The sequence below is a fragment of the Cherax quadricarinatus genome, chromosome 39 (assembly GCF_038502225.1).
Source record: "Cherax quadricarinatus isolate ZL_2023a chromosome 39, ASM3850222v1, whole genome shotgun sequence".
NCBI classification, from domain to species: domain Eukaryota; kingdom Metazoa; phylum Arthropoda; class Malacostraca; order Decapoda; family Parastacidae; genus Cherax; species Cherax quadricarinatus.
In genome coordinates, this window is record NC_091330.1 from 25,416,310 (window position 1) to 25,435,081 (window position 18,772).

Below are 18,772 nucleotides of genomic sequence, written 5' to 3' on the forward strand. Positions count from 1 at the left end.
TTTGAGCTTCCCCAAACTTCATGATTTTGCACTTGGTGGGGCTAAACTCCAGGAGCCAGTTGTTGGACCAGGCTTACAGCCTTTCCAGATCCCTTTGTTGACCTACCTGATCCTCATCCTTTTGAATTCTCCACATTAAGGTCACATCATCTATAAACAGGTCCACCTCTGAATCTACCCCTTCTGTCATATCATTCATATATACTATAAACAGTGTGGAGAAATTTTCTCCAGGAAAGGGGGTATCGGCCCCCTTCACCCCTTTTGAGACCTGAGGGGCCCAGCCCTCTCAGAAAAGGCAATGGCGTCTTGCTTTTGCAACAATACTTTTAATTGGAAGCATATGACTAGTGTGTGTCATGATCACACCATCTCTTTGCAAGAGACCAGTGTTGCAACCAGTGTGAGTTAACGAGAGTAATTGATTTCTGTACTGCAACAGGAAAGGTACAGGAAAACTTCTACCTCATTTTATTCACATGCGGGACAATAATGAACTCTCAGTGATCGAGTTTGGCAAATAAGGAAAAAACACTGGTGTTAGCGAATCCTTTATATGAGGGCAAGTCAGGCCAGCAAGGGGCGTCACACTGTAATAACAAAGACTAGTGATCGCGCATGTTGTTAATAAAAGAATCTCAACGGACACAGTAGATACAGAGAAGTGTGATCAATTTCTTTAGTGATATGACTGTGAACAATAGACAAATCTTGATGAACAGTGTAACCAGAGAGTGTTACGAATTTCCAGACTGGACGACGTGTACACTCAAAGACTTCATTCTTCAATCAAGACAACGATATCCGGGTAAACATATGGGTCCGATACAATAACCCAGGTAAGTCCACTATGACGTATTGTAGTTCAATTGACTGCGCAGTTGAGAACCAATGTACGATCTAGTAGCTTACCATAAACCCAGTAACAAGAGGGCTTTTTAGCCCAAACAAATGAGTACTTAAGGATCCAGTCAGTATTCAGCTATTTAATGAAATACTGACACAACACCCTAGGGGTAATTATACTAATGATACCTTTCCCCTTCAGCCACGTGGTTGTAGAGCAACTGTCCATCACCGGAGGCTGCTGTCGTCAGAGGCTGCGATAGGCAGAGACAGCAACAAAGTTAAGTGTTTGATACAAAGTTATTTTGTTCTACAAATTTACTTAACCATAATCGGTGAGATCACTTATACCACAAACAGCACCGGCCCTACGACTGACCCTAGTGGAACCCCGCTAGTCACAGGCGCCCACTCTGGCACCTCGTCACGTACCATCACTCGTTTCCTTTGTGTCAGTTATTCTCTGATCCATTGCAGTGCCTCTCCTGTTTTTCCTGTCTACTCCTCTAGCTTTTGCACTATCACTTGTGCGGAACTGTACCGAAAGCCTTCTTACTGTCCAAGAAAATTAAGTCGACCCACCCTCTCTTTCTCCTGCCTTATTTTTGTCACCTTGTCGTAACACTCTAGTGCAGTGGTTCCCAATCCTGTCTTACTCCCGCACCCTTATAAAATTTTTGCTCTAACCTCGCACCCCCTACAATTTAAACTTTGTTCAAGGATAAAGGATAAATTTTATCAAAAGAAGATATTTATTTCACTTTCTAATATAATATGTGAACAAAAATCAGACTTACAGAAAAGAAACATATCATAGAATATTTGAATACACCTCACAAAAATAATAACTCTTGCTTGAAATATATACAAAAAAGTCAAATCAAGAACTAGCTTTCAAACCTTTAGAAAGAAATTTTATTTTTTAATATGTAAAAAATCAAACATATGGACAAGAAAGGATGTCTCCGATTAACATTTGAATATACTATACAAAAAACATTACTTTCTTTAAATATGTACAAGATAATAAAATCAAAATACTGACTTCCAAAAAGTTTGCGAATCCATTTTAATTCAATGACTCTTTTGTTCCTGTTTCTTGCTTGAGAGTTTTTCAAAACGGGGAACTGTTGGTGATAGCAACACGCATGACTGCCTGTGCATTCAAACGATTTCTAGATTTTGTCTTAATTGACAAAAGAGTACTAAATCCTGATTCACATAAGTAAGTTGTCGCTAATGGAATGAGCAGAGTTAGTGCAGTTTCACAAAGTCTTGGAAATAGAACCACAGCCGAGCACCAATACTCTTCCAAAGTTTTACTCTCAAATTGCATTTCAAGAGCACGATTTGAACGCAGATCTATAAGATCTGTTATTAAGACGGACGGTTCTCGCACCCCCTGGAATGATGTCTCGCACCCCCAGGGGGTGCGAGCACCCCTGGTTGGGAACCCTTGCTCTAGTAGGTTTGTGACACAGGATTTCCCTTCTCTGAAACCGTGCTGGTTGTCGTCTTCAAACTCATTCCCTTCTAGGTGCTCCACCACTCTTCTCCTGGTAAGCTTCTCCGTAACTTTGCATACTATACATGTTAGTGTCTGTAGTTTAATGCTGCTTGTCTATATCCTTTCTTAAAAGTTGGAACTACATTTAATGTCTTCCATACCTCAGGTAGTTACCCCTGATTCGATAGATGTGTAGAAAACTACTGATAGTGGCACACAGTGCCTCTTCTCCCTCTCTCAGGACCCATGGAGATATGTTCTCCGGTCCCACTGCGTTTGAGGTATCAGCCTCTTCACCTCCTCCTCGGTTGTGTGTAGTGTACCCAGCACTTGTTGGTGTACCCTACCATTGCGATTTGCTGGAGTCCTTTCTGTCTCCATTGAAAATACTTCCTTAAATCTAGTGTTGAGTTCTTCGCATACTTCTTGATCGTTTCTTGTGATCATTCCTCCATCCTTCCTCAACCTAATTACCTGATTCTTGACTGTTGTTTTCCTCCTGATGTGGTTGTACAATAGCGTTGGGTCAGATTTGTCTTTCGATGCTGCGTCACTCCTGCGTCACTCCTGCGTCACTCCTGCACTACCGCTCCGCGTCCCTCCTACCATGAATATTCGTTTCTGGCTCTTCGACTAATCTCCTTATTTTCTTTGAGTTCTTTGTTTCTATACTCTTTCCATTCTCCAGCGCACTTATTTTTGGCCTCTCTACAGCTGTGTGTGTGTGTGTGTGTGTGTGTGTGTGTGTGTGTGTGTGTGTGTGTGTGTGTGTGTGTCTGTACTCACCTAGTTGAGGTTGCAGGGGTCGAGTCCGAGCTCCTGGCCCCGCCTCTTCACTGGTCTCTACTGTGTGTGTGTATGTGTGTGTGTGTGTGTGTGTGTGTGTGTGTGTGTGTGTGTGTGTACTCAGTTGTGGTAGCAGGGGTCGAGCCATAGCTCATGGTCCCGCCTTTACGTGGACGATACTAGGTCCTTCCTCTTTCTTCTCCACGAGCTTTATCGAACCTCTTCTTAAAGCTATGTATGGATCCTGCTTCCACTACATCACTTTCCAAATTGTTTCACTTCTCGACAACTTTATGACTGAAGAAATACTTCCTAACATCCCTGTTACTCATCTGAATTTTCAACTTCCAGCTGTGACCCCTTGATGCTGTGTCCCATCTCTGAAACATTCTGTCACTGTCCACCTTGTCAAACCCTTTCTGTATTTTATATGTAGATAAATGGTTCAGAGAACCAACAAGTTGATAAATTAGACACATGTGCAACACTTGGGTATTTTTATTGAGGAAACGTTTCGCCACACAGTTTCTTCATCAGTCCAAGCAAAGGAGAATGGTGAAGAACAGGAGGAGTTTGAGGTAATCAGTCCCTCAACCTGGAGTCGATATAATCAGTCCATCAATTTTGCAACGAATACAGCATTTGCACGAAGAAGTTGCTTATATACTGTACAGGACTGATGAAGCCAATGTGTGGCGAAGTATTTCCTCATTAAAGATACCCAAGTGTCGCACATGTCTCTAATTTATATTTTATATGTCGTTATCATGTCGTCTCCTATCCTTCCCGTCCTGCAGTGTCGTCAGGGCGAGTTCCTTTAACCTTTCCTTGTAGGGTATACCCCCTTGGCTCCGGGACTAGTCTTGTTGCAAACATTTGTACTTTTTCTAATTTCTTGATGCTTGACAAGGTGTGGGTTCCATGTTGGTGCTGCATACTCCAATATGAGCCTAACATAAACTCTTTTGAGTGATTCCTTACTTAGGTATCAAAAATGCTATTCTTAAGTTTGCTAGGCGCTCATATGCGGCAGCAGTTATTTGGTTGATGTGCTCCTCATATGGGATCAGTATGATTCTCACCCCAAGATCCTTTTCCTTAAGTGAGTTTTGAAGCCTTTGATCTCCGGCTGGAGTCCGTTTGCGGTCTTCTTTGTCCTGCTCCAAACTTCATGAATTTGCTCTTGTTGGGGTTATACTCCAGGAGCCATTTGCCAGACCAAGCTTGCAGCCTGTCCAGTTCTTCTTGTAGACTTACCTAATCCCCGTCCGGTTGTATTCTCTTGATTAGCGTCACATCGTCTGTGAACAGGGACACCTCTGAATCTATTCCTTCTGTCATGTCATTCACATATAATGGAAACGACACCGGACCTAGGACTGACCCTTGTTTAACCCCGCTCGTTGTTTCCTTCCTGTCAGGTATTCCCTAATCCACTGCAGAATTTTCTCCTGCTATTCCTGCCTGCTGCTCTAGCTTTTCAACCACTCGTGTGGTACTGTATCGAAAGCCTTCTTATCGTCCAGCTGGCGTGTGTGTGTGTATGTGCGCATGGGTGTATAGGGATGTCTGTATGGGTATATGGGGTGTTCGCGTCTAACTGTGTGTACTAACTAGTTGTGGTTGCAGGGGTCGAGTCATAGCTCCTGCCCCCGCCTCTTCACTGACCGCTACTCGATCACTCTTCCCGCTCCATGAGCTTCATCATACCTCACCTTAAAGCTATGTATGGATTCTGCCTCCGCTACAGTGTGTGTGTGTGTGTGTGTGTGTGTTTGTGTGTGTACTCACCTAGTTGCACTCACCTAGTTGAGGTTGCAGGAGTCGAGTCCGAGCTCCTGGCCCCGCCTCTTCGCTGGTCGCTACTAGGTCACTCTCCTTGAACCGTGAGCTTTATCATACCTCTGTGTGTGTGTGTGTGTGTGTGTGTGTGTGTGTGTGTGTGTGTGTGTGTGTGTGTGTGTGTGTGTGTGTGTGTGTGTGTGTGTGTGTGTGTGTGTCTTTATGTGTGTGTGTGTGTGTGTATACGTGGAGGATATTCCGGGGGTCAACGCCCCAGCGGCCCGGTCCATGACCAGGCTTATAAGTACGAAAATCCACACGCACATAACAGAAGTAATCCTAGCATGATACAATTTTTAAATGAATATTCCTCAGACACATTATCTTAGTAATTGTCAGTTGGTTGTCACCTGAGTTATATATGACGACCTGGTAGGGCAAATCTTTTCCAGATCTTTCATATTCTCCTTAGAAATTCAGTAATGAAAAGTAATTTTCTAAAAAAAATCATATGAAATATGCTTCCACTACTGGTAAGGGAATTACCAATAGACCCCAGGTTACTTCCAAGAGGGAGTTGAAATGCTACGTAAAGTCTACCCGACCAGCCGGGTTGTGGCTTTTACGTTGGATTACGTTCGGCTATCAGTATAAGAGCCTGGTTGATCAGGCCTTGATCCACTGGGAGGCCTGGGAGAAAGACTGGGCCATGGGGACGCTGACCCCCGGAGCGACCTACAGGCAGCTCACCACCTCTACTTATTCTTACAAACTCAGAGGTTACTTGGCTTACACCTGAGTAAATTTATCATCAGTTTAATAAATAACGAACAGGAAGCCTTAACGAAGCTTGTTTCCAGAGGAAACACAATACTACTGTTAATTAGAGTTTGCTGGATACTACACGCCACCATACTACACGCCACCATACTACACGCCAACATACTACACGCCACCATACTACACGCCACCATACTACACGCCACCATACTACACGCCACCATACTACACGCCACCATACTACACGCCACCATACTACACGCCACCATACTACACGCCACCATACTACACGCCATCATACTACACGACACCATACTACACGCCACCATACTACACGCCACCATACTACACGCCACCATACTACACGCCACCATACTACACGCCACCATACTACACGCCACCATACTACACGCCACCATACTACGCGCCACCATACTACACGCCACCATACTACACGCCACCATACTACACGCCACCATACTACACGCCACCATACTACACGCCACCATACTACACGCCACCATACTACACGCCACCATACTACACGCCACCATACTATACGCCACCATACTACGCGCCACCATACTACGCGCCACTATACTACACGCCACCATACTACGCGCCACCATACTACGCGCCACCATACTACACGCCACCATACTACGCGCCACCATACTACACGCCACCATACTGCACGCCACCATACTACGCGCCACCATACTACACGCCACCATACTACACGCCACTATACTACACGCCAATATACTACACGCCACCATACTACACGCCGCCATACCACACGACACTATGCTACACGCCACCATACTAGAAGGCCACCATACTACACGCCACCATACGACAAGCCACCATACTACACGCCACCATACTACACGCCACCATACTACACGCCGCCATACTACACGCCACCATACTACACGCCACCATACTACACGCCACCATACTACACGCCACCATACTACACGCCACCATACTAGGCGCCACCATACTACGCGCCACTATACTACACGCCACCATACTATGCGCCACCATACTACGCGCCACCATACTACACGCCACCATACTACGCGCCACCATACTACACGCCACCATACTGCGCGCCACCATACTACACGCCACCATACTACACGCCACTATACTACACGCCACAATACTACACGCCACCATACTACACGCCGCCATACCACACGCCACTATGCTACACGCCACCATACTAGCAGGCCACCATACTCCACGCCACCATACTACCCGCCACCATACTACACGCCACCATACTACACGCCACCATACTACACGCCACCATACTACACGCCACCATACTACACGCCACCATAATACACGCCACCATACTACACGCCATCATACTACACGACACCATACTACACGCCACCATACTACACGCCACCATACTACACGCCACCATACTACACGCCACCATACTACACGCCACCATACTACACGCCACCATACTACACGCCACCATACTACACGCCACCATACTACGCGCCACCATACTACACGCCACCATACTACACGCCACCATACTACACGCCACCATACTACACGCCACCATACTACACGCCACCATACTACACGCCACCATACTACACGCCACCATACTACACGCCACCATACTACACGCCACCATACTATACGCCACCATACTACGCGCCACCATACTACGCGCCACTATACTACACGCCACCATACTACGCGCCACCATACTACGCGCCACCATACTACACGCCACCATACTACGCGCCACCATACTACACGCCACCATACTGCACGCCACCATACTACGCGCCACCATACTACACGCCACCATACTACACGCCACTATACTACACGCCACCATACTACACGCCACCATACTACACGCCGCCATACCACACGACACTATGCTACACGCCACCATACTAGAAGGCCACCATACTACACGCCACCATACTACACGACACCATACTACACGCCACCATACTACACGCCACCATACTACACGCCGCCATACTACACGCCACCATACTACACGCCACCATACTACACGCCACCATACTACACGCCACCATACTATACGCCACCATACTACGCGCCTCCATACTACGCGCCACTATACTACACGCCACCATACTACGCGCCACCATACTACGCGCCACCATACTACACGCCACCATACAACGCGCCACCATACTACACGCCACCATACTGCGCGCCACCATACTACACGCCACCATACTACACGCCACTATACTACACGCCACAATACTACACGCCACCATACTACACGCCGCCATACCACACGCCACTATGCTACACGCCACCATACTAGCAGGCCACCATACTACACGCCACCATACTACACGCCACCATACTACACGCCGCCATACTACACGCCACCATACTACACGCCACCATACTACACGCCACCATACTACACGCCACCATACTACGCGCCACCATACTACACGCCACCATACTACACGCCACGATACTACACGCCACCATACTACACGCCACCATACTACACGCCACCATACTACACGCCACCATACTACACACCACCATACTACACGCCACCATACTACACGCCACCATACTACACGCCACCACACTACACGCCGCCATACCACACGCCACTATGCTACACGCCACCATACTAGAAGGCCACCATACTACACGCCACCATACTACACGCCACCATACTACACGCCACCATACTACACGCCACCATACTACACGCCGCCATACTACACGCCACCATACTACACGCCACCATACTTCACGCCACCATACTACACGCCACCATACTATACGCCACCATACTACGCGCCACCATACTACGCGCCACTATACTACACGCCACCATACTACGCGCCACCATACTACGCGCCACCATACTACACGCCACCATACTACGCGCCACCATACTGCACGCCACCATACTGCGCGCCACCATACTACACGCCACCATACTACACGCCACTATACTACACGCCACCATACTACACGCCACCATACTACACGCCGCCATACCACACGCCACTATGCTACACGCCACCATACTAGAAGGCCACCATACTACACGCCACCATACTACACGCCACCATACTACACGCCACCATACTACACGCCACCATACTACACGCCACCATACTACCCGCCACCATACTACACGTCACCATACTACACGCCACCATACTACACGCCACCATACTACACGCCACCATACTACACGCCACCATACTACACGCCACCATACTACACGCCACCATACTACACGCCACCATACTACACGCCACCATACTACACGCCACCATACTACACGCCACCATACTACACGCCACCATACTACACGCCACCATACTACGCGCCACCATACTACACGCCACAATACTACGCGCCACCATACTACACGCCACAATACTACACGCCACCATACTACACGCCACCATACTACACGCCACCATACTACACGCCACCATACTATACGCCACCATACTACGCGCCACCATACTACGCGCCACTATACTACACGCCACCATACTACGCGCCACCATACTACGCGCCACCATACTACACGCCACCATACTACGCGCCACCATACTACACGCCACCATACTGCACGGCACCATACTACGCGCCACCATACTACACGCCACCATACTACACGTCACTATACTACACGCCACCATACTACACGCCACCATACTACACGCCGCCATACCACACGCCACTATGCTACACGCCACCATACAGAAAGGCCACCATACTACACGCCACCATACTACACGCCACCAACTACACGCCACCATACTACACGCCACCATACTACACGCCGCCATACTACACGCCATTATACTACACGAAACCTTACTACACGCCACCATACTACAAGCCACCATACTACAAGCCACCATACTACAAGTCACCATACTACACTCCACCATACTACACGCCACCATACTACACGTCACCATACTACACGCCACCATACTATACGCCACCATACTACAAGCCACCACACTACAAGCCACCATACTAAAAGCTACCATACTACACGCCACCATACTACACGCCACCATACTACACGTCGCCATACTACACGCCACTATACTACACGCCAACATACTACACGCCACCATGCTACAAGCCACCATACTACAAGCCACCATACCACAAGCCACCATACTACACGCCACCATACTACACGCCGCCATACTACACGCCTCCATACTACACGCCACCATACTACACGCCACCATACTACACGCTACCATACTACAAGCCACAATACTACAAGCCACCATACTGCACGCCACCATACTACACGCCACCATACTACAAGCCACCATACTACAAGCCACCATACTACAAACCACCATACTACAAGCGACCATACTACAGGCCACCATATTACACGCAGCCATACTACACGCCACCATACTACAAGCCACCATACTACACGCAACCATACTACACGCCACCATACTACACGCCACCATACTACAAGTCACCATACTACACGCCACAATACTACACGCCACCATACTACACGCCACCATACTACACGCCACCATACTACACGCCACCATACTACACGCCACTATACTACACGCCACCATACTACACGCCACCATACTACACGCCACCATACTACACGCCGCCATACTACACGCCACCATACTACACGCCACCATACTACACGCCACCATACTACACGCCACCATACTATACGCCACCATACTAGGCGCCACCATACTACGCGCCACTATACTACACGCCACCGTACTACGCGCCACCATACTACACGCCACCATACTACGCGCCACCATACTACACGCCACCATACTGCGCGCCACCATACTACACGCCACCATACTACACGCCACTATACTACACGCCACCATACTACACGCCACCATACTACACGCCGCCATACCACACGCCACTATGCTACACGCCACCATACTAGAAGGCCACCATACTACACGCCACCATACTACACGCCACCATAGTACACGCCACCATACTACACGCCACCATACTACACGCCACCATACTACACGCCACCATACTACACGCCACCATACTACGCGCCACCATACTACACGCCACCATACTACACGCCACCATACTACACGCCACCATACTGCACGCCACCATACTACGCGCCACCATACTACACGCCACCATACTACACGTCACTATACTACACGCCACCATACTACACGCCACCATACTACACGCCGCCATACCACACGCCACTATGCTACACGCCACCATACTAGAAGGCCACCATACTACACGCCACCATACTACACGCCACCATACTACACGCCACCATACTACACGCCACCATACTACACGCCGCCATACTACACGCCACTATACTTCACGAAACCTTACTACACGCCACCATACTACAAGCCACCATACTACAAGCCACCATACTACAAGTCACCATACTACACTCCACCATACTACACGCCACCATACTACACGTCACCATACTACACGCCACCATACTATACGCCACCATACTACAAGCCACCACACTACAAGCCACCATACTAAAAGCTACCATACTACACGCCACCATACTACTCGCCGCCATACTACACGCCACTATACTACACGCCAACATACTACACGCCACCATGCTTCAAGCCACCATACTACAAGCCACCATACCACAAGCCACCATACTACACGCCACCATACTACACGCCGCCATACTACACGCCTCCATACTACACGCCACCATACTACACGCCACCATACTACACGCTACCATACTACAAGCCACAATACTACAAGCCACCATACTGCACGCCACCATACTACACGCCACCATACTACAAGCCACCATACTACAAGCCACCATACTACAAACCTCCATACTACAAGCGACCATACTACAGGCCACCATATTACACGCAGCCATACTACACGCCACCATACTACAAGCCATCATACTACACGCAACCATACTACACGCCACCATACTACACGCCACCATACTACAAGTCACCATACTACACGCCACAATACTACACGCCACCATACTTCACGCCACAATACTACAAGCCACCATACTACACGCCACCATACTACACGCCACCATACTACACGCCACCATACTACACGCCACCATACTACACGCCACCATACTACACGCCACCGTACTACACGCCACCATACTACGCGCCACCATACTACACGCCACCATACTACACGCCACCATACCACACGCCACCATACTACACGCCACCATACTCCACGCCACCATACTACACGCCACCATACTACACGCCACCATACTACGCGCCACCATACTACGCGCCACTATACTACACGCCACCATACTACGCGCCACCATACTACGCGCCACCATACTACACGCCACCATACTGCACGCCACCATACTACGCGCCACCATACTACACGCCACCATACTACACGCCACTATACTACACGCCACCATACTACACGCCACCATACTACACGCCGCCATACCACACGCCACTATGCTACACGCCACCATACTAGAAGGCCACCATACTACACGCCACCATACTACACGCCACCATACTACACGCCACCATACTACACGCCGCCATACTACACGCCACTATACTACACGCCAACATACTACACGCCACCATGCTACAAGCCACCATACTACAAGCCACCATACCACAAGCCACCATACTACACGCGACCATACTACTCGCCGCCATACTACACGCCTCCATACTACACGCCACCATACTACACGCCACCATACTACACGCTACCATACTACAAGCCACAATACTACAAGCCACCATACTGCACGCCACCATACTACACGCCACCATACTACAAGCCACCATACTACAAGCCACCATACTACACGCCAACATACTACAAGCCACCATACTACAAGCCACCATACTACAAGCCACCATACTACGCGCAACCATACTACAAGCCACCATACTACAAGCCACCATTCTACACGCCACCATACTACACGCCACCATACTACACGCAACCATACTACACGCCACCATACTACACGCAACCATACTACACGCCACCATACTACAAGCCACCATACAACACGCCGCCATACCACACGCCACTATGCTACACGCCACCATACTAGAAGGCCACCATACTACACGCCACCATACTACACGCCAACATACTACAAGCCACCATACTACAAGCCACCATACTACAAGCCACCATACTACAAGCCACCATTCTACACGCCACCATACTACACGCCACCATACTACACGCAACCATACTACACGCCACCGTACTACACGCAACCATACTACACGCCACCATACTACAAGCCACCATACTACACGCCACCATATTACACGCCACCATACTACACGCCACCACACTACACGCCACCATACTACACGCCACCATACTACACACAACCATATTACATGCCACCATACTACAAGCCACCATACTACACGCCACCATACTACACGCCACCATACTACACGCCACCATACTATACGCCACCATACTACGCGCCTCCATACTACGCGCCACTATACTACACGCCACCATACTACGCGCCACCATACTACGCGCCACCATACTACACGCCACCATACAACGCGCCACCATACTACACGCCACCATACTGCGCGCCACCATACTACACGCCACCATACTACACGCCACTATACTACACGCCACAATACTACACGCCACCATACTACACGCCGCGATACCACACGCCACTATGCTACACGCCACCATACTAGCAGGCCACCATACTACACGCCACCATACTACACGCCACCATACTACACGCCACCATACTACACGCCACCATACTACACGCCACCATACTACACGCCACCATACTACACGCCACCATACTACGCGCCACCATACTATACGCCACCATACTACACGCCACGATACTACACGCCACCATACTACACGCCACCATACTACACGCCACCATACTACACGCCACCATACTACACACCACCATACTACACGCCACCATACTACACGCCACCATACTACACGCCACCACACTACACGCCGCCATACCACACGCCACTATGCTACACGCCACCATACTAGAAGGCCACCATACTACACGCCACCATACTACACGCCACCATACTACACGCCACCATACTACACGCCACCATACTACACGCCGCCATACTACACGCCACCATACTACACGCCACCATACTTCACGCCACCATACTACACGCCACCATACTATACGCCACCATACTACGCGCCACCATACTACGCGCCACTATACTACACGCCACCATACTACGCGCCACCATACTACGCGCCACCATACTACACGCCACCATACTACGCGCCACCATACTGCACGCCACCATACTGCGCGCCACCATACTACACGCCACCATACTACACGCCACTATACTACACGCCACCATACTACACGCCACCATACTACACGCCGCCATACCACACGCCACTATGCTACACGCCACCATACTAGAAGGCCACCATACTACACGCCACCATACTACACGCCACCATACTACACGCCACCATACTACACGCCACCATACTACACGCCACCATACTACCCGCCACCATACTACACGTCACCATACTACACGCCACCATACTACACGCCACCATACTACACGCCACCATACTACACGCCACCATACTACACGCCACCATACTACACGCCACCATACTACACGCCACCATACTACACGCCACCATACTACACGCCACCATACTACACGCCACCATACTACGCGCCACCATACTACACGCCACAATACTACGCGCCACCATACTACACGCCACAATACTACACGCCACCATACTACACGCCACCATACTACACGCCACCATACTACACGCCACCATACTATACGCCACCATACTACGCGCCACCATACTACGCGCCACTATACTACACGCCACCATACTACGCGCCACCATACTACGCGCCACCATACTACACGCCACCATACTACGCGCCACCATACTACACGCCACCATACTGCACGGCACCATACTACGCGCCACCATACTACACGCCACCATACTACACGTCACTATACTACACGCCACCATACTACACGCCACCATACTACACGCCGCCATACCACACGCCACTATGCTACACGCCACCATACTAGAAGGCCACCATACTACACGCCACCATACTACACGCCACCAACTACACGCCACCATACTACACGCCACCATACTACACGCCGCCATACTACACGCCATTATACTACACGAAACCTTACTACACGCCACCATACTACAAGCCACCATACTACAAGCCACCATACTACAAGTCACCATACTACACTCCACCATACTACACGCCACCATACTACACGTCACCATACTACACGCCACCATACTATACGCCACCATACTACAAGCCACCACACTACAAGCCACCATACTAAAAGCTACCATACTACACGCCACCATACTACACGCCACCATACTACACGTCGCCATACTACACGCCACTATACTACACGCCAACATACTACACGCCACCATGCTACAAGCCACCATACTACAAGCCACCATACCACAAGCCACCATACTACACGCCACCATACTACACGCCGCCATACTACACGCCTCCATACTACACGCCACCATACTACACGCCACCATACTACACGCTACCATACTACAAGCCACAATACTACAAGCCACCATACTGCACGCCACCATACTACACGCCACCATACTACAAGCCACCATACTACAAGCCACCATACTACAAACCACCATACTACAAGCGACCATACTACAGGCCACCATATTACACGCAGCCATACTACACGCCACCATACTACAAGCCACCATACTACACGCAACCATACTACACGCCACCATACTACACGCCACCATACTACAAGTCACCATACTACACGCCACAATACTACACGCCACCATACTACACGCCACCATACTACACGCCACCATACTACACGCCACCATACTACACGCCACTATACTACACGCCACCATACTACACGCCACCATACTACACGCCACCATACTACACGCCGCCATACTACACGCCACCATACTACACGCCACCATACTACACGCCACCATACTACACGCCACCATACTATACGCCACCATACTAGGCGCCACCATACTACGCGCCACTATACTACACGCCACCGTACTACGCGCCACCATACTACGCGCTACCATACTACACGCCACCATACTACGCGCCACCATACTACACGCCACCATACTGCGCGCCACCATACTACACGCCACCATACTACACGCCACTATACTACACGCCACCATACTACACGCCACCATACTACACGCCGCCATACCACACGCCACTATGCTACACGCCACCATACTAGAAGGCCACCATACTACACGCCACCATACTACACGCCACCATAGTACACGCCACCATACTACACGCCACCATACTACACGCCACCATACTACACGCCACCATACTACACGCCACCATACTACGCGCCACCATACTACACGCCACCATACTACACGCCACCATACTACACGCCACCATACTGCACGCCACCATACTACGCGCCACCATACTACACGCCACCATACTACACGTCACTATACTACACGCCACCATACTACACGCCACCATACTACACGCCGCCATACCACACGCCACTATGCTACACGCCACCATACTAGAAGGCCACCATACTACACGCCACCATACTACACGCCACCATACTACACGCCACCATACTACACGCCACCATACTACACGCCGCCATACTACACGCCACTATACTTCACGAAACCTTACTACACGCCACCATACTACAAGCCACCATACTACAAGCCACCATACTACAAGTCACCATACTACACTCCACCATACTACACGCCACCATACTACACGTCACCATACTACACGCCACCATACTATACGCCACCATACTACAAGCCACCACACTACAAGCCACCATACTAAAAGCTACCATACTACACGCCACCATACTACTCGCCGCCATACTACACGCCACTATACTACACGCCAACATACTACACGCCACCATGCTTCAAGCCACCATACTACAAGCCACCATACCACAAGCCACCATACTACACGCCACCATACTACACGCCGCCATACTACACGCCTCCATACTACACGCCACCATACTACACGCCACCATACTACACGCTACCATACTACAAGCCACAATACTACAAGCCACCATACTGCACGCCACCATACTACACGCCACCATACTACAAGCCACCATACTACAAGCCACCATACTACAAACCTCCATACTACAAGCGACCATACTACAGGCCACCATATTACACGCAGCCATACTACACGCCACCATACTACAAGCCATCATACTACACGCAACCATACTACACGCCACCATACTACACGCCACCATACTACAAGTCACCATACTACACGCCACAATACTACACGCCACCATACTTCACGCCACAATACTACAAGCCACCATACTACACGCCACCATACTACACGCCACCATACTACACGCCACCATACTACACGCCACCATACTACACGCCACCATACTACACGCCACCGTACTACACGCCACCATACTACGCGCCACCATACTACACGCCACCATACTACACGCCACCATACCACACGCCACCATACTACACGCCACCATACTCCACGCCACCATACTACACGCCACCATACTACACGCCACCATACTACGCGCCACCATACTACGCGCCACTATACTACACGCCACCATACTACGCGCCACCATACTACGCGCCACCATACTACACGCCACCATACTGCACGCCACCATACTACGCGCCACCATACTACACGCCACCATACTACACGCCACTATACTACACGCCACCATACTACACGCCACCATACTACACGCCGCCATACCACACGCCACTATGCTACACGCCACCATACTAGAAGGCCACCATACTACACGCCACCATACTACACGCCACCATACTACACGCCACCATACTACACGCCGCCATACTACACGCCACTATACTACACGCCAACATACTACACGCCACCATGCTACAAGCCACCATACTACAAGCCACCATACCACAAGCCACCATACTACACGCGACCATACTACTCGCCGCCATACTACACGCCTCCATACTACACGCCACCATACTACACGCCACCATACTACACGCTACCATACTACAAGCCACAATACTACAAGCCACCATACTGCACGCCACCATACTACACGCCACCATACTACAAGCCACCATACTACAAGCCACCATACTACACGCCAACATACTACAAGCCACCATACTACAAGCCACCATACTACAAGCCACCATACTACGCGCAACCATACTACAAGCCACCATACTACAAGCCACCATTCTACACGCCACCATACTACACGCCACCATACTACACGCAACCATACTACACGCCACCATACTACACGCAACCATACTACACGCCACCATACTACAAGCCACCATACAACACGCCGCCATACCACACGCCACTATGCTACACGCCACCATACTAGAAGGCCACCATACTACACGCCACCATACTACACGCCAACATACTACAAGCCACCATACTACAAGCCACCATACTACAAGCCACCATACTACAAGCCACCATTCTACACGCCACCATACTACACGCCACCATACTACACGCAACCATACTACACGCCACCGTACTACACGCAACCATACTACACGCCACCATACTACAAGCCACCATACTACACGCCACCATATTACACGCCACCATACTACACGCCACCACACTACACGCCACCATACTACACGCCACCATACTACACACAACCATATTACATGCCACCATACTACAAGCCACCATACTACACGCCACCATATTACACGCCACCATACTACACGCCACCATACTACAAGCCACCATACTACACGCCACCTTACTACAAGCCACCATACTACAAGCCACCATACTACACGTGTAGACAGCCTGTACTGTCTGCACAG